This window comes from Acinonyx jubatus, chromosome D4, assembly GCF_027475565.1.
Source record: "Acinonyx jubatus isolate Ajub_Pintada_27869175 chromosome D4, VMU_Ajub_asm_v1.0, whole genome shotgun sequence".
Taxonomy (NCBI): domain Eukaryota; kingdom Metazoa; phylum Chordata; class Mammalia; order Carnivora; family Felidae; genus Acinonyx; species Acinonyx jubatus.
Genome location: NC_069391.1, coordinates 66,463,851 through 66,490,267, shown reverse-complemented (window position 1 = coordinate 66,490,267; position 26,417 = coordinate 66,463,851). Strand labels below are relative to the sequence as shown.

General features: G+C 44.8%; 1 protein-coding gene across 3 annotated transcripts in view; it reads right to left on the bottom strand.

Annotated features, from left to right (window-relative positions):
• Window positions 1-26,404, bottom strand: part of CD4H9orf153 (chromosome D4 C9orf153 homolog) — a 33,678-nt gene extending 7,274 nt beyond the window's left edge. Inside the window, exons 1-2 of one of the 3 annotated variants that reach the window (XM_027048097.2) lie at window positions 20,935-26,404; window positions 19,744-19,891 (exon numbers count right to left, since the gene is read on the bottom strand). The gene's annotated coding sequence lies outside the window, so the exon portion shown is untranslated. Of the gene's footprint in view, window positions 1-6,158; window positions 6,326-19,743; window positions 19,892-20,934 lie in introns of those variants that run through there. The other 2 variants (XM_027048096.2, XM_027048098.2) reach the window with 2 other exon arrangements.
• Window positions 26,405-26,417: the final 13 nt, after the last annotated feature.

The window sequence follows — 26,417 nt, the reverse complement described above, 5'->3', positions numbered from 1 at the left end:
AGTCTGTGAGTTCGAGCCCCGCATCGGGCTCTGGGCTGACAGCTCAGAGTGTGGAGCCTGCTTCAGAATCTGTGTCTCCCTCTCTCTCTCTGCCCCTCCCCTGCTCATGCTCTTTCTCTCTCTGTCTCAAAAATAAATAAAAACATTTTTAAAAAATTTAAAAATGAATTATAGTCATTTCAAGACACTAAGGTTTGAGCGGACTGTTACATAGCAATAAATACTAGATAAACCCCACAATCTTCACATTCTTGATTTAATTTATTCCAGTGAAACCTCTGTTGGAGATCAGGGAATGTAGGAGGGAAAATACCTTCCTGGGAACCACTGTATCCTGACTAGTAGCTGCAGTAATTGGGATGAGAATCAGAGAAGAACCAAAAGTGTTTGGGATGAAGCAACAACAATTAGGTTCTTCCTCTGTTCCCGGCAAAGCAGGAAAACCCAGAATGGGGGCACCTGGTGGTTCAGTTGGTTGAGCATCGACTTCTGCTCAGATCATGATCTCGTGGTTCATGAGGTCGAGCCCCACATCAGGCTTGCGGCTGTCAGCACAGAGCCTGCTTCAGATCCTCTGTTCCCCCCCCCCGCCCCTCCCCTGCTTATGCACGCTCTCTCTCTCTCAAAAGTAACATTAAAAAAAGCAAAAGAAAGAAAAATCCAGAATAAATAGAAAGAGATGCAAATACATATATGTACAATATATATACATATATCCAAATATATTACAGTCACTAGTGAGTACACTATGTCAATATCTATGACCAAAAAAAGACAATATAATGCAGCATGATGACCCCCTTTCCTACATTTGCATGGTGGCTTCATAAACATGTCTATCACCACCAGTTAAAATAAGACTTGATTGTACTTTTGTTAGTTCTTGCAAAGGAAAATATTTCTCTAGCTTCCTTCATCTGAAACCTCTCAGCGTCTCCCAGGCAGCCACCTGTCTTCTGGTGGTGCCACCCACCGGGAGAGGACTGCCTTTTCCCATGACTGGTGGACACTACATTTTTCTCCCTTCTCCTCCCCTTAAAGAAGGCTTGGCTCGAGCCCCAACTACACGCGCAGGCTGAACTTTAATCCGAATTGCTGATGCAGACAAATGATTTCCGACATCAGTGGCCCGTCTTGCAACCCTTCATACATATATTCAAAGCAATATCTGAGAAATCTGTACTCATTTCATTACCGTGAAATTGACAATAGGGAATGGGATACAAGACAGGTTAGCTTCTTGCTGTGTCTCTTTGCAGAATTACTATTGAGGACACCTCCCTCATGTTGAATGCTATTAACAGATCATTAGCTCAAAGATGCTTTTTAAAAATTTATTTATTTTTAATTTTTTTTAACGTTTATTTATTTTTTGAAGGACAGAGAGACAGAGTGTGAGTGGGGGAGGGGCAGAGAGAGAGGGAGACACAGAATCCAAAACAGACTCCAGGCTCCAGCTGTCAGCACAGAGCCCCACACGGGGCTCGAACCCACAAACCGTGAGATCATGACCTGAGCCGAAGTTGGACGCCCAACCGACTGAGCCACCCAGGCGCCCCTCAAAGATGCTTTTATCCATTCTGATTCTGACTTCACTAACATACTTCTCACTTTGGGCTATTCCCCATTGACTAAACCTTACAGTAGCCCTTTATTTTATTTTATTTTATTTTATTTTATTTTATTTTATTTTATTTTAATTTTTTTAATGTTTTTATTTATTTTTGAGACAGAGAGAAACAGAGCATGAGCAGGGGAGGGGCAGAGAGAGAGGGAGACACAGATACTGAAGCAGGCTTCAGGCTCTGAGCTGTCAGCACAGAGCCCGACACGGGGCTCGAACTCACAGACTGTGAGATCATGACCTGAGCTGAAGTTGGATGCTTAACTGACTGAGCCCCACGGGCACCCCCAAAATTGCATTCTTGAAGGCAATACTGACTTCTTAATCAATTCTAATGTTGTTTTTACAGTCCTCATTTTTATCCATCTCAACTCTTAACTACCCCTTTGTTTTGAAACTGATTCTTAAACACTATCTTACCTATTCTTTCCAAATTCATTGCCATGACTCTAATAAGAAGCCTGATTAACTTCTGGGATGTGTGGCTGGCTCAGTTGGTTAAGCATCTGACTTGTGATTTCAGCTCAGGTCATGATTTCATGGTTCATGGGTTCGAGCGCCACATCAGACTGTGCTGATGGCACGGACCCTGCTAGGGATCCTCTCTCTCCCTCTCTCTCTGCCCCTCCCCTGACCATGCTGTCTCTCTCTCTCTCTCTCTCTCTCTCTGTCTCTCTGTCTCTCTCTCAAAATAAACTTTAAGAAGACTGATTGACTTCAAATTGAATTATTCTAGTTCATTTCTTAGCCCTTATGTTATTGTTGTTTTTATTTTTGTAATCTATCCTAAGTCACCTCTTTATCCAACCAAATTTTTTCTAATTTGCTTCTTTACTACTAAGATTTATATCTTCCCGATCAGACTTACAAAACTAACCACAATCTGCTTCTAACACTTTCCCATGATCTAAAAATCATATTTCTATGCCACCGCAAGGCTATAACGTCTTCTCCATTTCAGCCAGCTGGCCCAATTCATTTTTTTCTGAAACAATCTCCTGTGCTTCTGTGCATCCTTGCTTGAGTCTGTGCTTACTCTGACTTCTCATTTAATCAGCCAGGATATCAATCCAGCATTCCTTCTCTTTTATATAAATCTAAATAAAAATTTATAGATAATAGAGTTAAAAATGAAATTCAAAGAAGTGCAATGTTGAGTAGCTATTGTGGCAAACAAACGTAAAATGTAAACAGAAAAAAAAAGTTAAAAATTCTTTTTGGAAGACTAGTATAATCAATTGATTTTTATAAGGTGGGCAAGATAATTCAGTGGAAGAAGAGTAGTCTTCTGTTTTTTCTTTGTTTTTTTGTTTTTTGAGAGAGACAGAGAAAGAGAGCAAGCATGAATGGGGGAGAGGCAGCGGGAAAGGGCAAGAGAGAATTGTAAGCAGGCTCCGTGCTGTCAGCAAGGAGCCAGATGAGGGGCTGGATCTCATAACTGTGAGATCATGGCTTGAGCTGAAATCAAGAGTCAGACGCTTACCTGCTAAGGCACCTGGGTGCCCCAAGAATAGTCTTTTCAATAAATGGTAGAGAGACAATTGGATATCTAAAGGCAGAAGAATGAAGTTGGACTCTTACCTCAATCCATACAATGAAATTAACATAAAATGGATCACAGACCTGAACGTAGGGGGTAAAACTATAAAACCCCTGTAAGAACATAAGAGTAAATTTTCATGATCTTAGGTTAGGCAATGGTTTCTTCGATACAACACCAAAAGCTTAAGCATAAGAATAATAAAGTAGATAAATTGGAACTTCATCAGTTAAAACTTCTGTGTAAATAAATAAATAAATAAATCTTCTGTGTTTCCAAAGACACCCTAAAGGAAGGGGAAACACAACTCACAGAATGGGAGAAAAAAATTGTAAATCATATATCTGACAAGTGACTTGTGTCCAGGAACACAAGAACACTTACAACACAACAATACAAGGACACATACGGTAACTTGATTTAAAAATGGGCAAGGGGCCACCTGGGTGGCTCAGTCGGTTGAGCATTTGACTCTTGGTTTCGGCTCAGGTCATGATCTCACAGTTTGTGGTTCAAGGACCGCATCGGGCTCTGTGCTGCCAGCGCAGAGCCTGTTTGAGATTCTCTCTCTCTCTCTCTCTCTGTCTCTCTGTCTCTCTCCTCTCTCTGTCCCTCCCCCACTTGCACTGTCTCTCTCTCAAAATATATAAAAAGCTTAAAAAAAAAATCAGGCAAGAGGGGTGGCTGCGTCAAACACATGACTGATAAACACATGAGGTACACAACATCGTGAAATATCAGGAAAATGCAAATTTAAACCACAATAAGATATCTTTCATTCCCACTAGGATGGCTGTAATAAAAACAGATAATAGCAAGTGTTGACAAGGATTCAGAGAAATTAGAACCATCATACGTTGTTGGTGGAAATAAAATATGGTGCAGTCATTTTGAAAATCAGTTTGGCTGTTCCTCAAAATGTTAAACACAGAGCAGCCATATGATCCAGGAGTTTTACTCGTAGGTATGTATCCAAGAGAAATAAAAACACAGTCCACACAAAAACTTATATAGGAGTATTCACAGTGGCGTTACTCATAATAATCCAAAAGCCCATCATGTAATGAATGGATAAACAAAATGTGGTATTTCCATACAATAGAATACTATTCAGCTATAACCAGGAATGAAGTTCTGATACCTGCTACAACATGATAACCCTTGAAAAAATTACGCAAAGGCCACATATTGGATGAGTGCATTCATATGAAATGAACAAAATAGGCAATCCATGCAGACGGGAAGTAGATTAGTAGAAAGTAGCCTAAGCCTGGGGGGCATGCAGGAACGGGGAGTGACTGCTAGTCAATACAGGGCTTCTTTGTGGGGTGATAAAAGTGCTCTGAAACTAATTGTGTGATGGTTGCACAACTCTCTGAATATACTTAAAATTATTGAACTGTGCACTTGGGAAGAATTTAATGGTATGTGAACTGTTTATCAGTAAAACTATTAAAAATGACTTGGAGAGAAAGTGATAGATCTGAAAGACAGACGATGGAGATGCAAAATATTTAACTGGATACCTCAAAGGGAAAAGCCCCACATCATGGAATAGAAAAATATTCATGGGGGGCGTGGGTGGCTCAGTCGGTTAAGTGTCCGACTTCAGCTCAGGTCATGAGCTCACAGTCCGTGAGTTCGAGCCCAGTGTGAGCCTCTGTGCTGACAGCTTGGAGCCTGGAGCCTGCTTCACGTTCTGTGTCTCCCTCACTCTCTGCCCCGCCCCTGTTCACGCTGTCTCTCTCTCTCTCAAAAATGAATAAATGTTAAAAAAAATTTTTTTTTAATTCAGGAAGATTTTCCTAAAATAAATAAACTCAAAAAAAAAAAAAAAAGAAGATTTTCCTGGAATTGAAAATTTGAATCCACATATTAAAATATCAGAATGGCTAGCACTAAGACATGTTCTGGCAAAGTAACTGAGTTTCAGGAAAAAAAAAAGAAGTCTGAGTTTTTCTAATTTTTATTTACTTATTTTGGAGAGAGAGAGAGAGCAAGAGTGAGTGGGTTTCAGGCAGAAAGAGGGAGAGAGAGAATTCTAAGGAGGCTCTGTACTGTCAGCACAGAGCCCAATGCAGGGCTTGAACCCACGAACTGTGAGATCATGACCTGAGCCAAAATCAAGAGTCAGAAGCCCAACTGACTCTTGGGCTTCCCAAGCTTTCTTTTTAATGTTTATTTATTTTTGAGAGAGAGAGCAAGAGAGTGCACACACAAGCAGGGAAGGGGCAGAGAGAGACGGGGACACAGTATCTGAAGTGGGCTCTGTGCTGAGAGCAGAGAGCCCAATGTGGGGCTTGAACTCACGATCCGTGAGATCATGACCTCAGCCAAAGGCAGACACTTAAACGACTGAGCCATCCAGGCACCCCAAGAAGTCTAGTGTTATCCATAGCAACAGTCAGACAAAAAGACAAAAAAGTGAAACAAAGTTTGAGCCAAGGATCTTTCCAGTTATCCAAGTTGTATTCAAAAGAGTAAAACCTCAAGAGAAAGTTTTTGATCTTGCAAGAACTCAGGGAATACTGTTCCCGTGAGTCCTTCTTGAGAGAACTACCAGTCGACGGACTTCAGGCAGCCAAGGGATGAATGGACTTCAGAAGTAAAGAGTCTGTCAGCAGCAGGACAACCTTTCTTGTAAGGGAGAACTACAAATGCATCTACTCTCTGAACTTGAATTCCCACTCGTAAGTATTATACATTCTTACATTTGGAAAAATATATATATTTGCATAGATGGCAGTGAAACATGACCGAGGTTATTCACTGCAACACTGTTCATAACAGTTACAGGATGAAAACAACTGGAGGGCCCTAGGGGAATGAAGGCTCCAGAAAGCTCAATGTCCATCCCAAGTGTAAAGGATAAGTTGGGCTTTTTCACACAATAGAACAATCTTCAAAAGAGTCTATATTTGATGTTACGATGTATATAACACTCAACTATGAGCAAGCTTAATCTACAAGGTTAGGAGTCAGGATTGTTTTTACCTTGGGAGGGGTCAGTGCTGGAGCATGAGACTCCCACAGCTCTGGTAACGTTTTGTTGACTTGATCTGAATGCTACTTGTGTTTAGCTTCTAGAAATTCATTGAGCTTCATCTTTATAATCTGTGCACATTTTCATATGTATATTTGACATCAGGGAAACCTTACCTAAGGGGGAGAAGAACGGTTTCCAGGAAAAAGGGAAGAAAGCCAAGAAAAATCCATTCACGCTGTTTTGGGGCAACCAGTGGGGCTGGATACAACTGTCAATATTGAATGATTAATGATAGTGGAAAGGATCCAGTATGATAAATAGATGACACCAAGTAGGAGAAAAACACATTGGAGGAGAAGTATAAAACAAGCAAAATCTAGGTTAAGGATATTCTATGGTGAAACATGAGGGATCATGGTTGATAACCAACCATTGACTGTGTAACTGCTTCATTGAAATTCATTATATTCTACTTTTTTTGCAATTTTTAAATTATATTCTTATTTCCACTTTTTTGCAATTCTATTTTTGTTTGCAACTTGTCACAATAAATAATTTTTTAATGTTTATTTATTTATTTTGAGATAGAGAGATAAGGGTGAGAAGGGGAGGGGCAGAGAGAGAGAGAGAGAGAGAGAGAGAGAGAGAGAGAATCCCAAGCATGCCCTGCACCATCAACAAGGAGCCCAATGAGGGTCATGACCTGAGCCGAAATCAATAGTCAGACTCTTAATCAACTGAGCCACCGAGATACCCCACAATAAATAATTTTTCTTTTATTCTTACATTTTTAAGATTTTATTTTTAAGTAATCTCTACACTGAGAGTGAAGCTTCGCCTTACAACCTCAAGATCAAGAGTCCTGTGCTCCAATGGCTGAGTCAGCCAGGTGCCCCTGTCAAAATAAATAATTTTTAAAACAGTTTATGGAAGAAGTATTACTCAAGGAAACAAGACAGTTTTATAATCAAAATTCTCCACGTTCTGAGTAATGTATAGAATTGCCGAATCACTACATGTATACTTGACATTAATAGAACACTGCATGATAACTGTCCTGGGATTAAAAAGCTTAATAAAGGGGCGCCTGGGTGGCTCAGTCGGTTGGGCGTCCGACTTCAGCTCAGGTCATGATCTTGCGGTCTGTGAGTTCGAGCCCCGCGTTGGGCTGTGTGCTGACAGCTCAGAGCCTGGAGCCTGTTTCGGATTCTGTGTCTCCCTCTCTCTCTCTGACCCTCCCCTGTTCATGCTCTGTCTCTCTCTGTCTCAAAAATAAATGAACATTAAAAAAAATTAAAAATAAATAAATAAATAAGAAATAAAAAGCTTAATAAAAAAAAATCTGTTAAAAAAATTCTTCATGCTCTGAAAGAAAATAAAACACAGGATCTGTGAAAGAGACACTTCAAAGAAGGGATAAGACGACAGAATAAAATGAAAAAAAAAAAAGAACAAAGGCATTAATACTATAAGACGATGATAATTCTAATCCCCTGAAATCACTGTTGCACTATTTGTTAGCTAACTTGGGTGTAAATTTAAAAATTAATTAGTTAATTAATTAAAAAGACCACGATAATCATAAAACATAGTAAAGAACCAACACATGCATACTCGGTTTTACTAGAGAAGAAAAGAGAACAAAATAATAAACGGTATAATGTTTTCACTTTGCTAAATAAAAGGCCCATAATAATTTATTGTGACTGAAAAAGCATTAAGAATGATAGACATGGAGCCACACATTGTGAAGGAAAATAAGAATCGCAAACGTGTAGAGCGCGTACAACGGGCCAGATGTTGCACCGAGTTCTTTTATACATTAAGTAACTTGGTATTCATAAAAATGAGTAGATGCCATTATCATCAGCCCCAGCTTACAAACTGGGAACTGAGACAGAGGTAGGTTAAGAACACAGTTAAGGCTCCAGAATGGCAAAAGATAAAAACATGAAAATTATTTCACGTCGATGAGCTTTTGGGAAAAAGGCAAGCTTACAGAACATTTGGGGGGAATACAGCCTTCTTGGCAATCTGGCAATATCCATTAATATTCAAAATGTTCTTTTTCTTTTACTGTTTATTTTTAAGAGAGAGAGAGAGAGACAGAGACAGAGCGTGAGCGGGGGAGGGGCAGAGAGAGAAGGAGACACAGAATCCGAAGCAGGCTCCAGGCTCCGGGCCATCAGCCCGGAGCCTGACGCGGGGCTCGAACTCACAAACCGTGAGATCATGCCCTAAGCTGAAGTCAGACGCTTAAGTGACTGAGCCACCCAGGTGCCCCCAAAATGTTCTTTTTTAATGACTCTACAGTTGCATTTCTTGAACGTTTTCCTGTAGAAATTGTTGGCCAAATATATAAATTATGAATCAAGCTAATCATGCAGCATTTTTGTAATAACAAGAAATAAGGAAATAAAGATACTAAGGAATTAAGATAATGTGCAGAAGAGAAACAGGGGTAAGACAGAGAGACGCAGAGAAGGTCCTGGTGCCATTTGATTTCCTGGTGCCCATCGTTCCGGAAATTGGCACCACAGTGTGCCTCCTGCCTTGTAGTTTCGTTTGCCCAAAATTTCCCCTTTGCTCATGATCACTTATATTTGGGTTTCTGCCCTCCCCAACCCAATTCTGATAAATATACTTGATGTAGAAAGGGTTTTTTAATTAATTTGGTGAAGTTTATTTATTTTGAGAGAGAGCATGAGTGTAAGTGGGGGAGGGGCAGAGAGAGAAAAAGAGAGAATCCCAAGCAGGTTCCATGTTCTAGCTCAGAGCCTGACGTGGGCCTATCATCCCACAAACAGTGAGATCATGACCTGAGCTGATATCAAGAGTCGGATACTTAACTGAGCCACTCAGGAGCCCCAAGAGTTGTTTTAAATCACTAAGAAAAAGATAGGGGCGCCCGGGTGGCTCAGTCAGTTGAGCGTCCGACTTCAGCTCAGGTCATGATCTCACGATTCATGAGTTTGAGCCCCACGTGGGGCTCTGGCAGGCTGTCTGGCTGACAGCTCGGAGCCTGGAGATCTGCCTCAGATTCTGTGTCTCTGTCTCTCTGTCGCTCCTCCCCCTGCCCCAAAAATTAACAAACATTTAAAAAAATTTTTTTAGGGGTGCCTGGGTGGCTCAGTCGGTTGAGTGTCCGACTTCGGCTCATAGTTTGTGGGTTCAAGCCCCCCGTCAGACTCACTGCTGTCAGTACGGAGCCTGCTTTGGATCCTCTGTCCCCTCTCTCTCTCTGCTCCTTCCCTCTGCTCTCTCGCTCTCTCTCAAAAATAAAGATTTAAATACGTAAATAAATAAATGTATTACCATAGCAGCGCCTGATTGGGTCAGTTGGTGGAGCCTGTGACTCTTGATCTTGGGTTGTAAGTTTGAGCCCCACTCTGGGTGTAGACATTACTTAAGAATAAAATTTTTAAAAATGTTTATTTATTTTGAAAGAGAGAGAGAGAGAGAGAGAGAGAGAGAGAGAGAGAGATTGAGCAGGGGAAAAGCAGAGAGAGAGGGAGACAGAATCCCTACCAGGTTCCACACTATCAGAGCAGAGCCCATCATGGGGCTCAAACTCGCACACCATGAGATCATGACCTGAGCCAAAATCAAGAGTCGGTGGCCCAACCGACTGAGCCATCCAGGAGCCCCCAAAATAAAATCTTTAAAATAATAAAACAAAATCTTAAAAAAATTAATTAATTAAGGTATTAGTTTATCTTATTCACACAACTAAATCTGTTCTTTCCTGCCCAGGAAGTCTGATGGTTCTGTTGTGCCACCAGATGGCGCTCACTGGAAGTTTGTGTCCACTATTTCCTAATATTCTTTCTCTCTATTTCTCTCTCTCTCTTTCCTTTCTTCCTTCTTGACTGAAGTTTTGGCTGTAAGACAACATTGATCCAACAACAGTTAGTGTTTATAATGTGTCGGGTACTGAGCTAAGCCTTAGGAATACAAAGGCAAAGAAGTGTAAAGGAAAAATTTCTAAAATATTTACAAATAATTCATTGAACACCTGTTATTAACCAGGCACAGCTTGGGCCCTTGGGATACACTGACAAGCAGAACAAACATTTCTGCTCCTGTGAAGTTTACATGCCAGCAAGGGGAGGCACACAGAAAATCATACACATAATAAATGAGTTAATACTCAACACCCAAAAAATAATCCAATGAAAAAATGGGCAGAAGACATGAATAGACACTTTTCCAAAGAAGACATCCAGATGGATAACAGACACATGAAAAGACGCTCAATATCACTTATCATCAGGGAAATACAGATCAAAACCACAATAAGACACCACCTCACACCTGTCGGAGTGGCTAAAATGAACAACTCAGGCCACAACAGATGTTGGTAAGGATGCCGAGAAAGAGGAACCCTCTTGCACTGTTGGTGGGAATGCAAACTGGGGCAGCCACTGTGGAGAACAGTATGGAGGTTCCTCAAAAAGTTAAAAATAGAACTACCCCATGATTCAGCAATTTCACTACTAAGTATTTATCCAAAGGATACAAAAATACAGATTCGAAAGGGCACATGCACTCTGATCTTTATAGCAGCGCTATCAGCGATAGCCAAACTATGGAGACACCCCAAATGTCCATCGACTCATGAATGGATAAAGAAATGGTATATACACCATATATATATACCATATATATATATATATATATATATATATATATACACACCATATACACCATATATACATACACCATATATATTCCATGATATGTATATATATATACATATACATATATATACATGTATATGTATATGTATATATATGTGTATATATATACATATACATATATATACATATATATATATACATATCATGGAATATTACTCATCCATCAAAAAGAATGAAATCTTAACATTTGCAATGACATGGATGGAGCTAGAGTGTGTTATACTAAGCGAAATAAGTCAGAGAAAGACAAATACCATAAAATTTCATTCATATGTGGAATTTAAGAAACAAAACAGTTGAATGTATGGGAAGGGGAAAAAGAGAGAGGGAAACAAACCCTAAGAGACTCTTAGAGACAGAATAAACTGATTTGTTGACAGAGGGCGGTGGGGGGAGATGGGCTAGATGGGTGATGGGTATTAAGGAGGGGACTCGTTATGATCAACACTGGGTGTTGTATGTAAGTGATGAATCACTGAATTCTACTCCTGAAGCCCATATTGCAGTGTATGTTAACTAACTAGAATTTAAATAAAAATTTGAAAAAAAAATAAATGAATTAATAAGTTTGAAGTCAGAGTACTATAAAGGAAGTAAAATATAACAGGGACAAGGTGGATTAAGAGTGCTGGGGGGCCAACTGTAACTTTAAATAGAGTGGTTAGGATAGAATTCATTGGGAAGGTGACATCTGAGCAAGGATGCACAGGAAGTGTGAGCCCTGATAATAAATGGGGGGATTCCAGACAGAGACCAGTCAGGGCAAGGGCCGGATTCTTGGCTGACCGGAGACAGAACAGGTTTCAAGAGGACTGGAACAGAGGAAGCAAGGGAAAGAGGGCAGAGAGGAGGGAGGAGGGCCCTGATGCCCTGGGGCCTTGCAGGCAGACATGGAACTTTGGCTTTCCTCAGAGGGAGCTAGGGAGCCACTGCAGGCCCTGTGACAGGCTCTGACTTACATTTTTAAAGAAGCACTCTGGCTGCTGTGTGGAGAAACATGTCACTAGAATATGCTCCACAAATGTTAATGGTCATTGTACATTGATTTCACACGTACAAAAATAAAGCCACATATGTATTTCGTGTAGCAGAGAAATAGTTTTGCATATGAAGTAGATATATGAACACAGTTGTCAACTCACAGAGAATCATCTGGAAGGACACGTACCAATTTCAACAGAAGAGAGGTAAAAGGAAGGGAATGGAAGGGGAGATTTGCTCCCTCCTATTGATTACTAGTGTACATCTTGTTGGAGATTTTTATACAGCAAGCACGTATTTCTTTTGTAACGTCAAAACAATTCCGTTAGGACATGGCCGACTTCCTGTTTTGAGGAGAAAGGGTTACATACGGGAAAGAAAGATAACTTTATGTCTTCTTGTGTCTACAGAGTTACTTATGTGCTCAGTCACGGGATAGGCCCCCCTGAGGATACTGGGAACAATATTTGAAACCGTTCTTACTCTCAAGAATATTTTGGGGGGGCGCCTGGTGGCTCAGTCGGTTAAGCTTCTGACTTCAGCTTGGGTCACGATCCCGCGGTTTGTAAGTTCAAGCCCCGCCTCGCGCTCTGTGCTGACAGCTCAGAGCCTGGAACCTGCTTCAGGTTCTGTGTCTCCCTCTCTCTCTGCCCCTCCCCTGTTGATGCTCTATCTCTCAAAAATAAATAAACATTAAAAAACATTTTTGTAATTAAAAAAAGAATATTTTTTGATATACAAAACTGGTCCCGGAGACTTTTCTCTCTCCCTCCTGAATCCAATAGGATGACAATAAAGGAGTTAGTTGTTAAAGTATAAACTTACTACTACAACCAAACAGCAAAGAAGACGCTTGAGAGGGGAGCCATGTAGGTGTCGTACAGAGGGAAGGTTTGGCTTTGCAAACACCCACTCTCCAACACACGTACCTCACAGGGGAAAATGTGTGCAGGTGAGATCAGGGTGGTGGGAGCCATTAGGTGTTCTGTGTCCCCATGAGAGTGCCCGCTCAGGCCTCCTCATGGGGATATGCTTTCCTGCTGTCTGGGCTCACTAACCCTCAACCCCTTAGACCCCACACCATGTTCCAGCAGCCTGACAAGGTTATAAAAACCACCTTCCGCAAGCTCTTCCCCCGAATCTACCATTGAGGCTCCAGGTTTGCTCTCTTGGATGCGTCCAGCCCCATTTCCCTACATCATCCTTAGGCTTTGTAATAATAATCAGTCCTCGGGGCCCCCGGGTGGCCCGGTCGGTTGGGCATCCGACTTCAGCTCCGGTCATGATCTCACAGTCTGTGAGTTCGAGCCCCACGTCGGGCTCTGTGCTGACAGCTCGGAGCCTGGAGCCTGGCTTCCGATTCTGTGTGTGTCTCTCTCTCTGCCCCTCCCCCGTTCATGCTCTGTCTCTGTCTCAAAAGTAAACATTAAAATAAATTTAAAAAAATAATAATCAGTCCTCACCCCGCACGTCCTGCATTGTAACTACCGTCTCGTAGCAACTTCACACTTTAAAATCTCTGAAAAGTGGGGTACGTTTTACAACCAGCGGGGGTCTCACGGTTGATGTTGGCCCAGTGGCCATCAACAACACTATCTTCATGGCCTGTACTTGCATGAAACTGGACATGGCTGTTGGTGTTGCTCGGTCTGATTTTGTTCAGGGCAACGACGTTGTTGAACGCCTGTTGTTCATTCACCTTAATCATATGCAATATGGTAGCACAGGCTGTGTTGAATCGATGTTTGCAGTGTTTTTCTCAGTCTGCGCTGTCCAGTATGGTGGTCACTGGCTAAGCGTGGCCACTGAGCCCTTGATTTGTGACTAGTCCAAACGGAGACGTGCGGTAGTAAGAAAAAAGAATCAAGATATGTCACTAAGGATTTGCATGCTGGTTATCTGCTGAAAACACACTACTTCAGACACACTGGGTTAAATGAAATGGTTCACATTATTTTTGCCTGTTTCTTTTACTTTTTTGAATGTGGCTAGTGGAGAACTTAAAATCACACAAGTGACTCACATTCTGCTTTTTTTTGACCACGTTGATCTATAAAATAACACCAGTTTAGCAATGATCACAAGCAGGTACCAAATACAGCAGCAGATATATATAATAAAACTCAATGCCTAAATAGGCGAAAAGAGCTCAGTTTCTTTACTAGAGAGTAAATAATAGAAAAGGCAATAGAGAAGCACGTCAGCATTCAAATGGGAATGAATAATCATAGAGTTCCGTGTTCCCAAAACACGGACTAAGAGACAGAATGTCAGGAACAGCACTCTGTCCCTGCTCACTGCCACCCTTCCCTTACCACACCCAGGGAGAACCACCCTCCTAAATTTAGTGTTTAGCATCCTCTTCCTTTTTTGCTTTTCTTTTTTTCTCTCCTCCGCCTCATTTTCTTACCTATATATGTCTCCCTACAGATCTCTCCTTCAACTTGCTTCCCTCTTTTTAAAATTTTAATTGCACGGGGAGGAGCCAAGATGGCGGAACAGCATGGGAGATTTTGCGTGTCTCATGTCCATGAAATACAGCCAGACCAACACTAAACCATCCTGCACACCTAAAGTTTTCATTGCAGTAAAATACACATAACAGAAAATTTACCAACACTACCATTTCTTTTTTTTTTTAAGTTTATTTATTTTGAGGGTGGGGGAGGGGTAGAGGGAGGGAGAGAGAGAATCCCAAGGAGGCTCCGTGCCATCAGCTCAGAGCCCGACGTGGGGCTCCATCTCACAAACTGTGAGATCGAATGGGGTGCTAAAAAGCTGGCAGGAAACTCTACTCTCACTGATGGGGCTTGTAGGCTTTGGGTAGAGCATTTGGGGGAGGATCCCCTAATGCGATCATCTTTAGGCCTTTCCTGGGCTACTAAGAGTCCACCCTCCCTGATCTGGAGGGTGTTAAAGTATCTCACTGTGACAGGATAAATCAGAGCTGCAGAGTGGGGGGAAGGGGGGGGCTGGGGGGCCCTCGTATCAGGCACTTACTGCACATACGTTCACATAATCCCTTGTTTTGTTTGGGTGTCTGTTCCTTGTTTTACAGTGTGATGCTTGCACCCCCTGGTGGGCCTGGCCCCTCCCAAGTCTGCAGCCCCTGGATTAGCCTCTCCAGAGAGAAGTTCTTTAGATTACGGGCAGAGACATGAAGTGGGGGAAGGCATCTGAGGGTCCACCTTCTCAGAAACCGTCCTCTTGGCCCACCTTCCCCGTTGCCCTTAGTTCCAGGAAAGCCGGTGTCACCTGCAGTCGCATTCTGAGAATTCTGAAGCATAATACGGCCGTCCGGTTCTTAGCCTGTCAAACCGTTAGCAACCCCTCATCCTTTTATGCCAAACCGTTAGCAACCCCTCATCCTTTTACCTTCCCACTTCCGAAATGTTTCTGATGTTAGCATCTCTCCAGATCTCGTCTTTGGGCCATGTCTTTTTAAAAAACGTCCCAGTGTTGCTGTCCCGTTCCGATGTGGAGGCATGGAATTACTTGGAGGTTTTAATCCGTCATCTTCACGGACACTTAGTGGTCTCACTCTGTCCCCATTTCTTTACAGGGCAGGTGGGCACGCAGTGGTCACAACTTGATCGTATGTGGCGTTCGCGGTATCCGTCCCAGTGACATGAAAACCAAGAGGAAGCTCCCTGGGAGTGAGACGGTATGGGGCGGGGGGGCATTCAGAGACGTGCCCTTCATTTCTGGAATGAAGCGCTCCTCCACTGTTCCCTCCACTGCCCCTGAGGTAGGACACCTGGGCATCTGTTTCTGCCTACAATCCGCCTCTCCAATGGCTGTTCACTGTATGTTCAGTAACGCAGAGCAAAGCATCACTGTGGCTTTCTTCCTCATGTGTATATACAACACATAACATCAACAGCTATAGACCAGCTCGCGTCTGCAACTGGAAATGTTTTTGTCATATTGCATATTATTAATAGCAGTACAATAAGGTCTTTTGATGGGGCGCCCAGCTGGCTCAGTTGGGAGAGTGTGTGACTCTTGATCTCAGGGTCATGAGTTCAAGCCCCACACTGGGTGTAGATTACTTAAGTTAATTAATTAATTAATTAATACACTCTAAAAAAAAAGAAATAAAAAATTCTCTGAAAAAAATAAGATCTTCTCACAGTTCATGGGTTTGGGCCCCACATCGGGCTCTGTGCTGACAGCTCAGAGCCTGAAGCCTGCTTTGGATTCTGTGTTTCCCTCTCTCTCTTCCCCTCCCCTGCTCACACTCTTTCTCTCTCTGTCTCAAAAAATGAATACATGTTAAAAGTAAAAATAAAATAAGATCTTTGGGGGTGCCTGGGTGGCTCAGTTGGTTAAGCGTCTGACTTCAGCTCAGGTCATGATCTCGTGGTTCGTGAGTTTGAGCCCCGCATCTATTTTTGCTTCAATAAGTAAAACTTTTCAATAACAGGTTGGCCATTTTTGACTTTACTCTGTGTTCAGCAATTAATCATTTTGTCCTAGAGAGCAACTTTTTTACTTCTTCTGGAAAAGTCCCACCATCTTTGTCAAATAACTCAAAAGCTTCAGTGGTATCGTCTGACCAGGTTTTGTAACTTTGCTGGGGAAGACCTGGGCAAGTACGAGCTCTATCTAGTTAAATTCAGCTTTCAGATATTCATCGTGGCACCTCCTATTAAGTTTTTAAGTAAGCGCTACATCCAACGTGGGGCTCGAACTCACGACCCCAAGACCCGGAGTCATATCTCCTATTGAGTTTCCATTTTTAACTTCTTTGTGTAAGAGCACACCTGCAGATTTGCTAGACCCGGTAAATCCTGACATCCTATATCCTTCTGGAGAGACAGTTACCTTGGGTATTCATAAGATTTTTCCGATTTGTAGGATATATAACACTGTTTCCATCACTATTTTATGCTTCAGTGAACACTTTTGGGCCACTAATCCTCTTGAAAAATGAAATCGAGTCAAATATAACCCAATCACAATAATAAAGATTGCAAATTTGATACCAGCCAATGGTATGAAAAATACACTAAACCACAGTGAACTTTGTCAACCGGATGTTACTTAAGATAATCGGATGCTGTCCTTATGGAAAATGCTCAACATTTTTTTAAAGTTTATTCATTTATTTTGAGAGACAGAGAGAGAGAGAGAGAGAGAATCCCAAACAGGCTCTGCACCGAGCCTGATGTGGGGCTCGAACCCACGAACTGTGAGATCATGACCTGATCCAAAACCAAGAGTTGAATGCTCAACTGACTGAGCCACCCAGGGACCCCAAATGCTCAACGTTTAAATGTGGAATGGTTGCAGAGGACAAAATAGGGTTTCTGTGAAGTCACTAACTACAATCTTTCAGTCCCAATTCAAGAAGTTTGACTACTATTGTGTTCTTGCTTTTTCTCTGAACCCCCCGGGTGCCTGTGGCCCACTGGAGAGATTACGGGGTTCCATGCTTTGGGTATGTTGGTCTAAGTGAGAAGAGGACCCCTTTGGGAAGCAGGTGAGAGCCCACAGGGAACCCAGGATTTGTCTGGGCTTCGTTAGCTCTTGCCTGATTTCTCACCAAAATGCCTAGGGGGCTTTTCCTGGCTGATTTCCCTGGATTCCTCAGCCTCGGAATCTGCCCACCCATAGGATCCACTTGCCCGGCTTAGCCGCTGGTGCAGATTAGGTTCTCCATCACTACATGCCGCCTGCTCAGGTTTTCAGATGAATTGCATAGAACACAATTGATTAGGGGGTATAATGTGCTATTATTGATTGTAACGCAATCAGAAATGGAAACATGGATCCATCAGATTCAGCACCTCAGATAGAGGAAAAGTCTGTGGCATTGACTAAGAGCAGATGAGGCAAGAACAATGCCTCAGGGAGCGCATCGTGGAAGGCTGCACGCACCACCCTGCGGCTGCTGATGTGCTGAGAGAGCTTATCAGTCTCGAGCAGAGACCAGACACGAAGGCCAGAGTGCTTTCTGATGTGTGGCTTTTATGGCAGTCCACAGCCTACTATTAAACATGATCTTTGTTGGGGTGCCTGGCTGGCTCAGCCCAGAAGAGCACACGACTCCTGATCTCAGGGGTGTGAGTTTGAGCCCCATGCTGGGAGTATTTAAGTGTACTTACGATTACTTATATTAAAAAAATGACCTTTATCATTGAAATTCTGGTAGGAAAAATGAACGAAACTCAATTCTCCCTTTGAAGCAATTTTTGAACACCTGAGTTTTCTTAGGAATGTAAAACTATTGTCTTATTTTGCTAATAAAACATGTCTATTGAATCACTCCATCGTGCACCTAAAATTAATATAACACTGTATGTTAGCTATATTGAAATTAAAAGTTTTAAAAATGTTCTTAAAAAAAAGACTTCTAAATAATTGATAGACTTTTTTTTTTAGAGCAGTTTCAGGTTTACAGAAAATTGGAAAGGAGAGCATTTCCCACCGTTATAGACAATTTTTCCTATGACTATCTTACATAGTGTGATGCATTACTCGTAACTGACAAACCGATATTGTTATCAACTAAGTCTTTAGTTTACATCGGGGTTGACTTTGTGTTGTATGTCCAATGGGTGCTGACCAACATATGACATGTATCCACCATCACACATCATACCATCATACAGAACAGTTTCAGTGCCCTAGAAATCCTGTGCTCCAACTTCTTACTTTCTATAAGCCACACCGGGTCACCCTTCCTAAAAGAGAATTCTGATCCCGACTTGTTCTCGCTCAAAACCCTCAGTGGCTCTGCCCTGGCCCACAGCGCACAGGACATCAGCCTCGTGCTTGGGGCTTCTCAGCCAAGCTGCGAACCATGACCATCTGTATCCCCATCACTTCCCTCTCGGGCGACTCTACTCCCCGTAGCGTATCTTCTGACGTTCCCCACACACGACCCTCACTCTCATCCGTGCCGGCTTATCTGCCCTCTGCATACGAAGGCCCCGGGGGCCCTTCTCCTCACAGCCGCGGTGTCTTGTGAAAACCCATCTCTGGGAGCGTCTGGGTGGCTCAGTCGGTTGAATGTCTGACTTTGGATCAGGTCACGATCTCACAGTTCGAGCTCCGTGTCAGGCTGGCTCTGCTGCCAGCTCAGAGCCTGGAACCTGCTTCGGATTCTGTCTAGGTCTCTCCTTGCCCCTCCCTAGCTTGCACACTGTCTTCCTACCTCCCAGATATAAACAAACATTTAAAAATAAATAAACATGAAAGAAAACAAATCTCTCTGGAGCTGCCCCTCTGACATTCTCTGTTCCCTCATGTCCTCTCTTGCTCCTCTGAGCCTCCTGGACAGGGCTCCTGTGCCCCCTCAATGGCATTTATTGGCCTCAGTACTCCGTATACACATATGTAAAATGGGCGTGGTAAGTATGGCGCCAACCACCTAGAGCTGTGTGAGGACTCAACCCCTTAACTCCCCTGCAGAGTGCCAGCCAGGCGGCCGGCCCCTAGGACGTGTTCTTATAAGCGCCGGCTGCCTAATCACGGCCACTGCCACCAGCCGCTACTGCTGTGCTCTTCCTCCTCCCACCACCTCCCCCCTCCCACAGGGCCAGCTCCCGGAGGCACGTCTTTGTGTCCTCCGCGGTACAAGGCATGATTATAGCAAGGGCTCCATAGACGCTTAGCAACGGAACGGCTGGGGCCCTGTGGTCGCACACGGAAGGCAAGCCTGAAACAAGGCAACGAGACAGCCCCGCGTGGTAAGAGGGGGGCTCCTCAGTGCACTCCCCCAATGGACCAGCCCCCATCCCCCCCTGGGCCTGTTAGAAAGGACGTGGTGCTGAGCATCTCGTGGTGCCGGCAGGTCATGGTTTCCTGTGGCACAAGCTCTCGGGGAAGGGGACGTGGGGGCAGCTCAGGTGCCTCAGGAGTGGCCAGTGGAGGATGCCAGTACTTTTAGAAGCGGGAATCGTACCTGGTGTAGCCTCCAGGGAAGATCTCTGCTTGTTTCCGGTTTGCTTCGTGAGGGCGGCAGCACTTGACCTACAGGATGGAATCCCAAAAAGGAGCCAGATTCCCAAAGACAGAAACCAGAGGAGAGGGACACCGTTCTGCTCGGCAATCTAGAGGAGGAGGAACAGAGTTCCTTGGGGGTTCCTGGGGGCCACACCCATCTCTGCACCTACAACCATTTCTACTCCCTTTGATACCGAAGAGCTGTGCATCGGCAGTGGGGCTCACCTCCCCACCTCTCCCCCAGGGACCTGACGAACACGGAGCGGGGTCCTAGGCTGGTCTGGAAGCACTGGCTGAGTCACCAGCCTTGGCTCTGTCTGCTGTCCACAATGCCAGTGTACTTGTGGGTGCCCTCAGCACCCACGAAATGGGTACATACCCATAAGATGTAGGGTAGCATGTACAGAAGGTTAGAACGAAGGCCTTAGGTGGATAGCAGCTGGGGTAGGAGAAGGCGGGATGGGTTGGGACAGTACAATTCCACCCAAAGGGATTGCCGTTGGGCTGATGCTTACTGTCCTGTGGACAGTCCCCAGGGAAGGGTGCCTGCTCAGGGCCTCCATTCGTTGGATAGACAGTGGCCTTAGTGGCGGCCTTGAGGACGGACAGGCCTGTCCTGGAAGCCAGTTTGAGGAGTTCGGGTATTTCCACCATTCAGTTTGGGCCCATGAGAGACAGCTTGCCCACAAAAGCTGGTTCCAGAAAAGGGAGAGGAAGCTCACTACCATTTTTTGACCTCCTCCTCCTCCTCCTCTTTCAGACTCATCTCTACTCTCAAGGCTGGATTTGGGGACAGGGGGAAGGGGCTATGGGTGTAGTGAGAACAGAGTCCAGTCAGGGCTAGGAGTCAGTGGCAACATGGTGGCAAGGGAAGAAGGCAGAGAAATCCACCAAGAGGGCAAGGCTAAGAGGGAAGGCCCGAAGGAAGAGATGGACTGTTGAGGCGCAGTCATGAACTGCCGGAAGGTCGGTTTCCCAGCTCTGATTTGTCGACACGAGCCCAGCTTGACATCTCTCAGCTCTAGCCTCTGCTTTCGCTCTCCCTACCGCCCACTTCCCCCCACATCTCCTGGCCAAGCCCAGGCTGGCCGAACGTTCACTTCTCTGTTCTCTCATTATGCCCCAGGAGTAGGTCAATCACAGCACTTACCACTTGCTTTACAGTTATGTTTATGTGGCCATCTTGTTTACGAATCTGCAGGGCTGGGTCTCATTCATCTGGTAGCCCCGTGGGCTAGCCTGGCATCTGCTAACGCTTAGTGTGAAGGAATAACTCACTGTCCATTGTGACATACGGACGTCCTCAAGGTCACATAAACAGCTGCATGACACCAAAGGCCAGGGGGTTATTTTCCTTCATGAGGGTGATAGGTGGAAGGTGGAGGATGGAAAGACATTTTAAAAAGTGAACATGTGCCATGAAACGCTAAAAAATGAACGAGCTGAATTGTGATTTTCTAATCAGTCAAGTTTTTCCTTCTATAGATACAGACAAGATGCAAAGGAGAAATCGAGGCAGTTAATAGGACACAGCGTCCTACGTCTGCCTACACAGTCTGGCCGCAAGTGGATTGGGGCTGCATTAGAAAGAAAGGAAGGAGTAGGAGATCTGTTGCAGCACCAAATGGTTTCGCTGGACTTCGTCCTGACAAGAGCTACATATTTCAAGTCCTATCTATTGAACTTCCTTTGTAATACCTGATGTTTCTGCCCAGACTCCTCATGATGAATTTCGTCTGGGTCAGCCTAGTGCACAATCTTTTGATGCTTTTCTTAAACTGCCCTCAATTGTCCATAAATAACCATCAGCAGACACATCATCAAAGGAGTTTCACAGCGGACAAACTAAAGACTCCATCCGCGGTGGGTTAAAGAGCAACCGTGAGAACTGTTGGGGCCACGTCTCCTTGCTAATGAAGATCAAAACTGTTACCTCCGGACCAGACACAAAAGGACAAATACTGCAGGATCCCACTGCTCTGAGGCACCTAGACAAATCAGAGACGGGAAGTAGAATGCTGGTTACTAGGGACGGGAGGTGGCGAGGAACGAACAGTTAGTGTTTAATGGGGGCAGAGTTTCAGTTGGGAAGATGAGAAAGTTCTAGAGATGGATGGTGTTGATGGCTGTGCGGCACTATGAAGGTTCTTACGGCCGCTGAAACGCACACTTAAAAGTAGTGGTTAAGTGGTAAATTTTGTCCTGTGCACACTTCCCACAAGACACATTTCCTGAGAAAGGCAATGCCCTGTGCCACCTTTTGTGGTCGTTCAGAGAAAAGAAGGGCCATGCAAGGTGTCCCCTTCCTTGTAGGTCTCCCCGAGATGTCAAACCCAGCCTATTTGAGGACTCTGGTTCGAGAAAATTAGGATCAAAACGATTCATGGACCACCCAGGTCGCCTGGTTGCGCCAGCGCAGTGGGGACTGAGCGGGGACCCAGCTACTGAATGGAAACGGGGCTGGACATCCTCGAGACGGTTTTAGGATTTCACTGAAAGGAACCAGACAGGTCTTATAAAAACTGGTGGGTAAGTTGTTCTGTCATCTCAGGCTGGCCACGGGGCTCTCTCATGCTGATCAGAGACCCTGAACACCACGGTGGGCGGTAAAAACTACAGGTACAAATGATCACTTAATACAACCAAGTACCCCTGGAGACATTTTAAAACCTTGCTACTCAAAGGTGGTCTGCAGAGCAACAGCATGGGCTTCACCTGACCCTTGGCTCAACGTGCAGAAGCCCAGTCCCCTAGACCTTGGGGATAGACAAGATACCCATTTATTTACACTTTGAAGCTTGAGAAGGACTGCTTGAAGACCTGACTCAAGTCAGAGAATAACCATGTACTTTAAAGTTTATTTATTTTTAACAATCTCTACACCCAACCCGGGGAGGGAGGGGGCTTGAACTCACGACCCTGAGATCAAGAGTTGCATGCTCTTCCGACTGAGCCAGCCAGGTGCCCCTAACATGTACTTTATAGTGCATAGCTGAGAACTATGTACTTATGGAAGTAAATCTGTGATGCAGTCCACTAGGGCTATCAAAGAAACAGGGTTTTGTGCTAGGGGGCCATCGCTGGTGCAGAGTCCTTGCCCTGGGGAAGGTTGCATTTTGTGCCACTGAGAACCCCAGCCTTTACTGAGGATTTTGGGGGATAGCAAGGGAGGCAGATTTCACACATCCCACCAGGACTCACCCCTGGCAAGGGCTCCACATTGCAAAGGAGGGAGAGGGTAGGTACGCCGCCAGCCTGGCTTTCCCGTTGACCTGACCCTCCACCCTCTAAGCCCGTGGGGGTTCAGCTCGTCAGTCAAGAAACCTCTCTCTACACGGGAACTCTCTTCATAGTTAATCAGCTACAAAGAGAATATAATTTCTGTTATTATATCTGTAGTTCTTTTCAATCAAGCTGTTGTGGTCATGTAAAGAGATACAGTAAATCGCCCCCAGATTTTAATGTGGGGCAGTAACTCCCTAATTATATGAAAACTCTTTCCCTGCAGTCTTGCCTTGACTGATAACCACGGGTAAAAGGGACCAGAACCACTAAGTACTGAGTGTCATCTCTAATCTGGGTCCTGTTTATGTGCAGTTAGCTCATCCAACTTCCCCCAATTCTGAGACTGTTCTACAGATAGGGCAACAGGCTCAAGAGAAATCACCTAAACTCTGCCGGGTCAACAGGTCACAAAGTGACAGAGCCCACGATTTGAACCCAGATGTATCTGACCCCCAGAGCTCTAGCTCTGACATCCCACGAACTTGCGGACTGAGCCCCAGCCATCAGGCTGGCTGCATTTATATTTACTCGAGTTGACGCAGTCTCGTGGGCCAGGTCACGTCTGCTCTGAGGCCCAAACTGGACACTTATAAAAAGCTTTGTAGGCCACAAGGGTCTTACAGCTCTTCGATGGCATGGGAATGACCAGGCAGCTTAACATCACAGGCTTTTGCACTTCCTGATTTCTCAGGCATCAAAACGAGACAAGAAAGGCTCTTTTTAAAAGGGATTTCCTGATGAATGAAACCTGGGAAGTCCTGCAAATCTTAGGGACTTCTGATCTTGTAGGGATTTTTCCAACCCCTCCCCACTTTCCTCTTTGTCAACAAGAAAATCATTCTTGTGGGTCGGAGACAGGGCAGGGACAGGGACACTCTGCAGCAGAACACCGCTGCAGCCCCCGTCTCCTGAAATTCTTCTGGGGCACGTCCACCACTGGAGTGGGCTCCTAAGCGTGCTCTTCTGATTAAGAAACCATCCCGCATGAAGCTCCTGCCGCGGCAGCTGACGTCCTCCGTGTCACACAGGCACTACCAGGTGACCTCTCACCGGACGCCAGGGTTTGGCGACACTTGGCTGAAGCGAGAAAGAACATGACGCAGCCGTAGGCGAGCCATTTTGCCAAAGAGGATTACGACGTGCCTGTCGCGAAGTGAACACCAAAGAAATGACAAAGCTCCTACTTTTCAAGAAAACATTTCAGTACTGTGCAAGAGACCAAAACCAAAACACCTGGTAAAGCGTTGCCAGTGTGATCGGCCACGGGCCACAGCGCCACGGCCCTGTTGAGGTTGGTCTGTTCGACGGGAGTCCTGCTGACGGCAGCTCCGAAGGCTCACCCCAGTGAGCCTCAGGTTTGGGGGTTCAGCGGCACTTCCCCGTCTTCCTCCCCTCCCAGCCCCCGACTTCTAAACGCAGAGGTTTTGACGGCTCCCAGCACCTACAGCAGCTAGAGAAAGCCGCAACATGCTGTCCCATCTACTGTCCCTTCTGTCCCTCACGGCCTCCTGAGTGCCTAGCTTCCTGCAGGTTTTCAGTTCTCTTTAGTTTTGTCCATGTCTTCCCTTTTCCCCAAATCTCTCAGGGGTTTTAAAAGCTCGAGGTGTCACAGCTTTTAAGTTAGCCTCTTAGAAGTGAACCATCTTGGGGGCGCCTGGGTGGCTCAGTCGGTTAAGCATCCGACTTCAGCTCAGGTCACGATCTCGCGGTCCGTGAGTTCGAGCCCCGCGTCGGGCTCTGGGCTGATGGCTCAGAGCCTGGAGCCTGTTTCCGATTCTGTGTCTCCCTCTCTCTCTGCCCCTCCCCCGTTCATGCTCTGTCTCTCTCTGTCTCAAAAATAAATAAACATTAAAAAAAAAAAAAAAAAAAGTGAACCATCTCAGTTCTCACTACACGTGGCACAGCCCAACTGCTAGCAGCACGGGAGGGTCACTGTGACCCGGCCACTTCCTGTGGGACTCAGGTCAACTATTTTATTCATCCTGAGCTCTTAATTTCTCATCTAGGAGATGACAACAGTCAACCTACTTCACTAGCTTGTTGTGAAGATGATACTGGAACAGCTCCTGGCACGGAGCAAGTCTGTGTCACATTTTACCTATCACGACACTTACCCTACTCTCTTCATTGGTGTCTCATTTGTCCATTCTAAGATGGCTGAGGTCAGGGACTGTCTCCGGTCATCTGTGAAACCTCAGGGCTTGGACAGCAGGTGCTTCCAAAGATGCCTGAGGTGAACGGCTGAGAACCTTTCTGGAGGTGAACATAAAGCCTGGATGACGGATGTGGGAAAAGCATCGCAGGCAGGGACAAGGACACAGGGAGCTGTACGAAGGAGTCCGTGTGGGAGGGAGGAAGGGAAGCGGGGAGGAGACAAGGCTGAAGAAAGGCGATGCTCAGGTCTCTGGGGCCAAGAGCGATCCCAAAGGCTCTGTCTGTGAGAGGGCCAAATGGAGAACGACGCCAGAAGACTGGACACAAACGCATCGGGTGGGGAGAATTCCCATTAGCGACGAGACTGGTTAGAAAAACGCAGCCATTACAGCTACAGCAACAGCTACAGCTATTATTCCCAAACCCTTCTTCCTTACAAAGAAAAGGCAATCTTACGATCACACAGAGGCCACGTTCTTTTTTATTGACAATTCATTCTCTACACACGTACAGTATTGCACAAATGACAGGTGGACCGACAAGTGTATTAACAATACGAACTCGCAAGCACCTACAGAGCCACCGCGCTAGGTTTTGGTGCATTCCGTGCCGGGTACTTCAGTAAACAGGACGGACAGAAGTGTGACAGCTACCTCATGAGAACCGGCTTTCAAAAAAAGCATATGTGTTGTAGAACAGTATGTCAAACCCAGGAAAATCACTAAATGACAAAAGGAACACTGTCAAAGAAAAGGTGGTAGTGACAATGTTAGGTTAAGAATTTCACTGAACTTGAGATTCAGAAAACGTACACGTACTGGGAATTTGAAGAAAAGACCCTCATGTTCAGCCCTCATGAAGACCCTCAACATTCGAGAAGGATATTTCTGGGGTACTACAGTGTCCTCTCTACTGTAGAAAACATGTCTCATAGTTCTAAAGAAACAAGACGGTAATTCACATGAGTGGGTTTTAAAATAAGATTCTTCTCACTCAAAATAAAATAAACTAAATAACGATCTTTGTCAAATTACAAGAAAATCTTATCAGAATGCCAACCAGATAGAGAAGCCAGTCCACACGCCGACCGTTGCTGCCTGCCTCAGACTGTGGAGCCGGCGTGTCCCCTACACAGAAGGGGACACGAGAGTGGTCCCAGCTCCGCTGCTACAGAGCCTACGGTGTGAGGGTGGA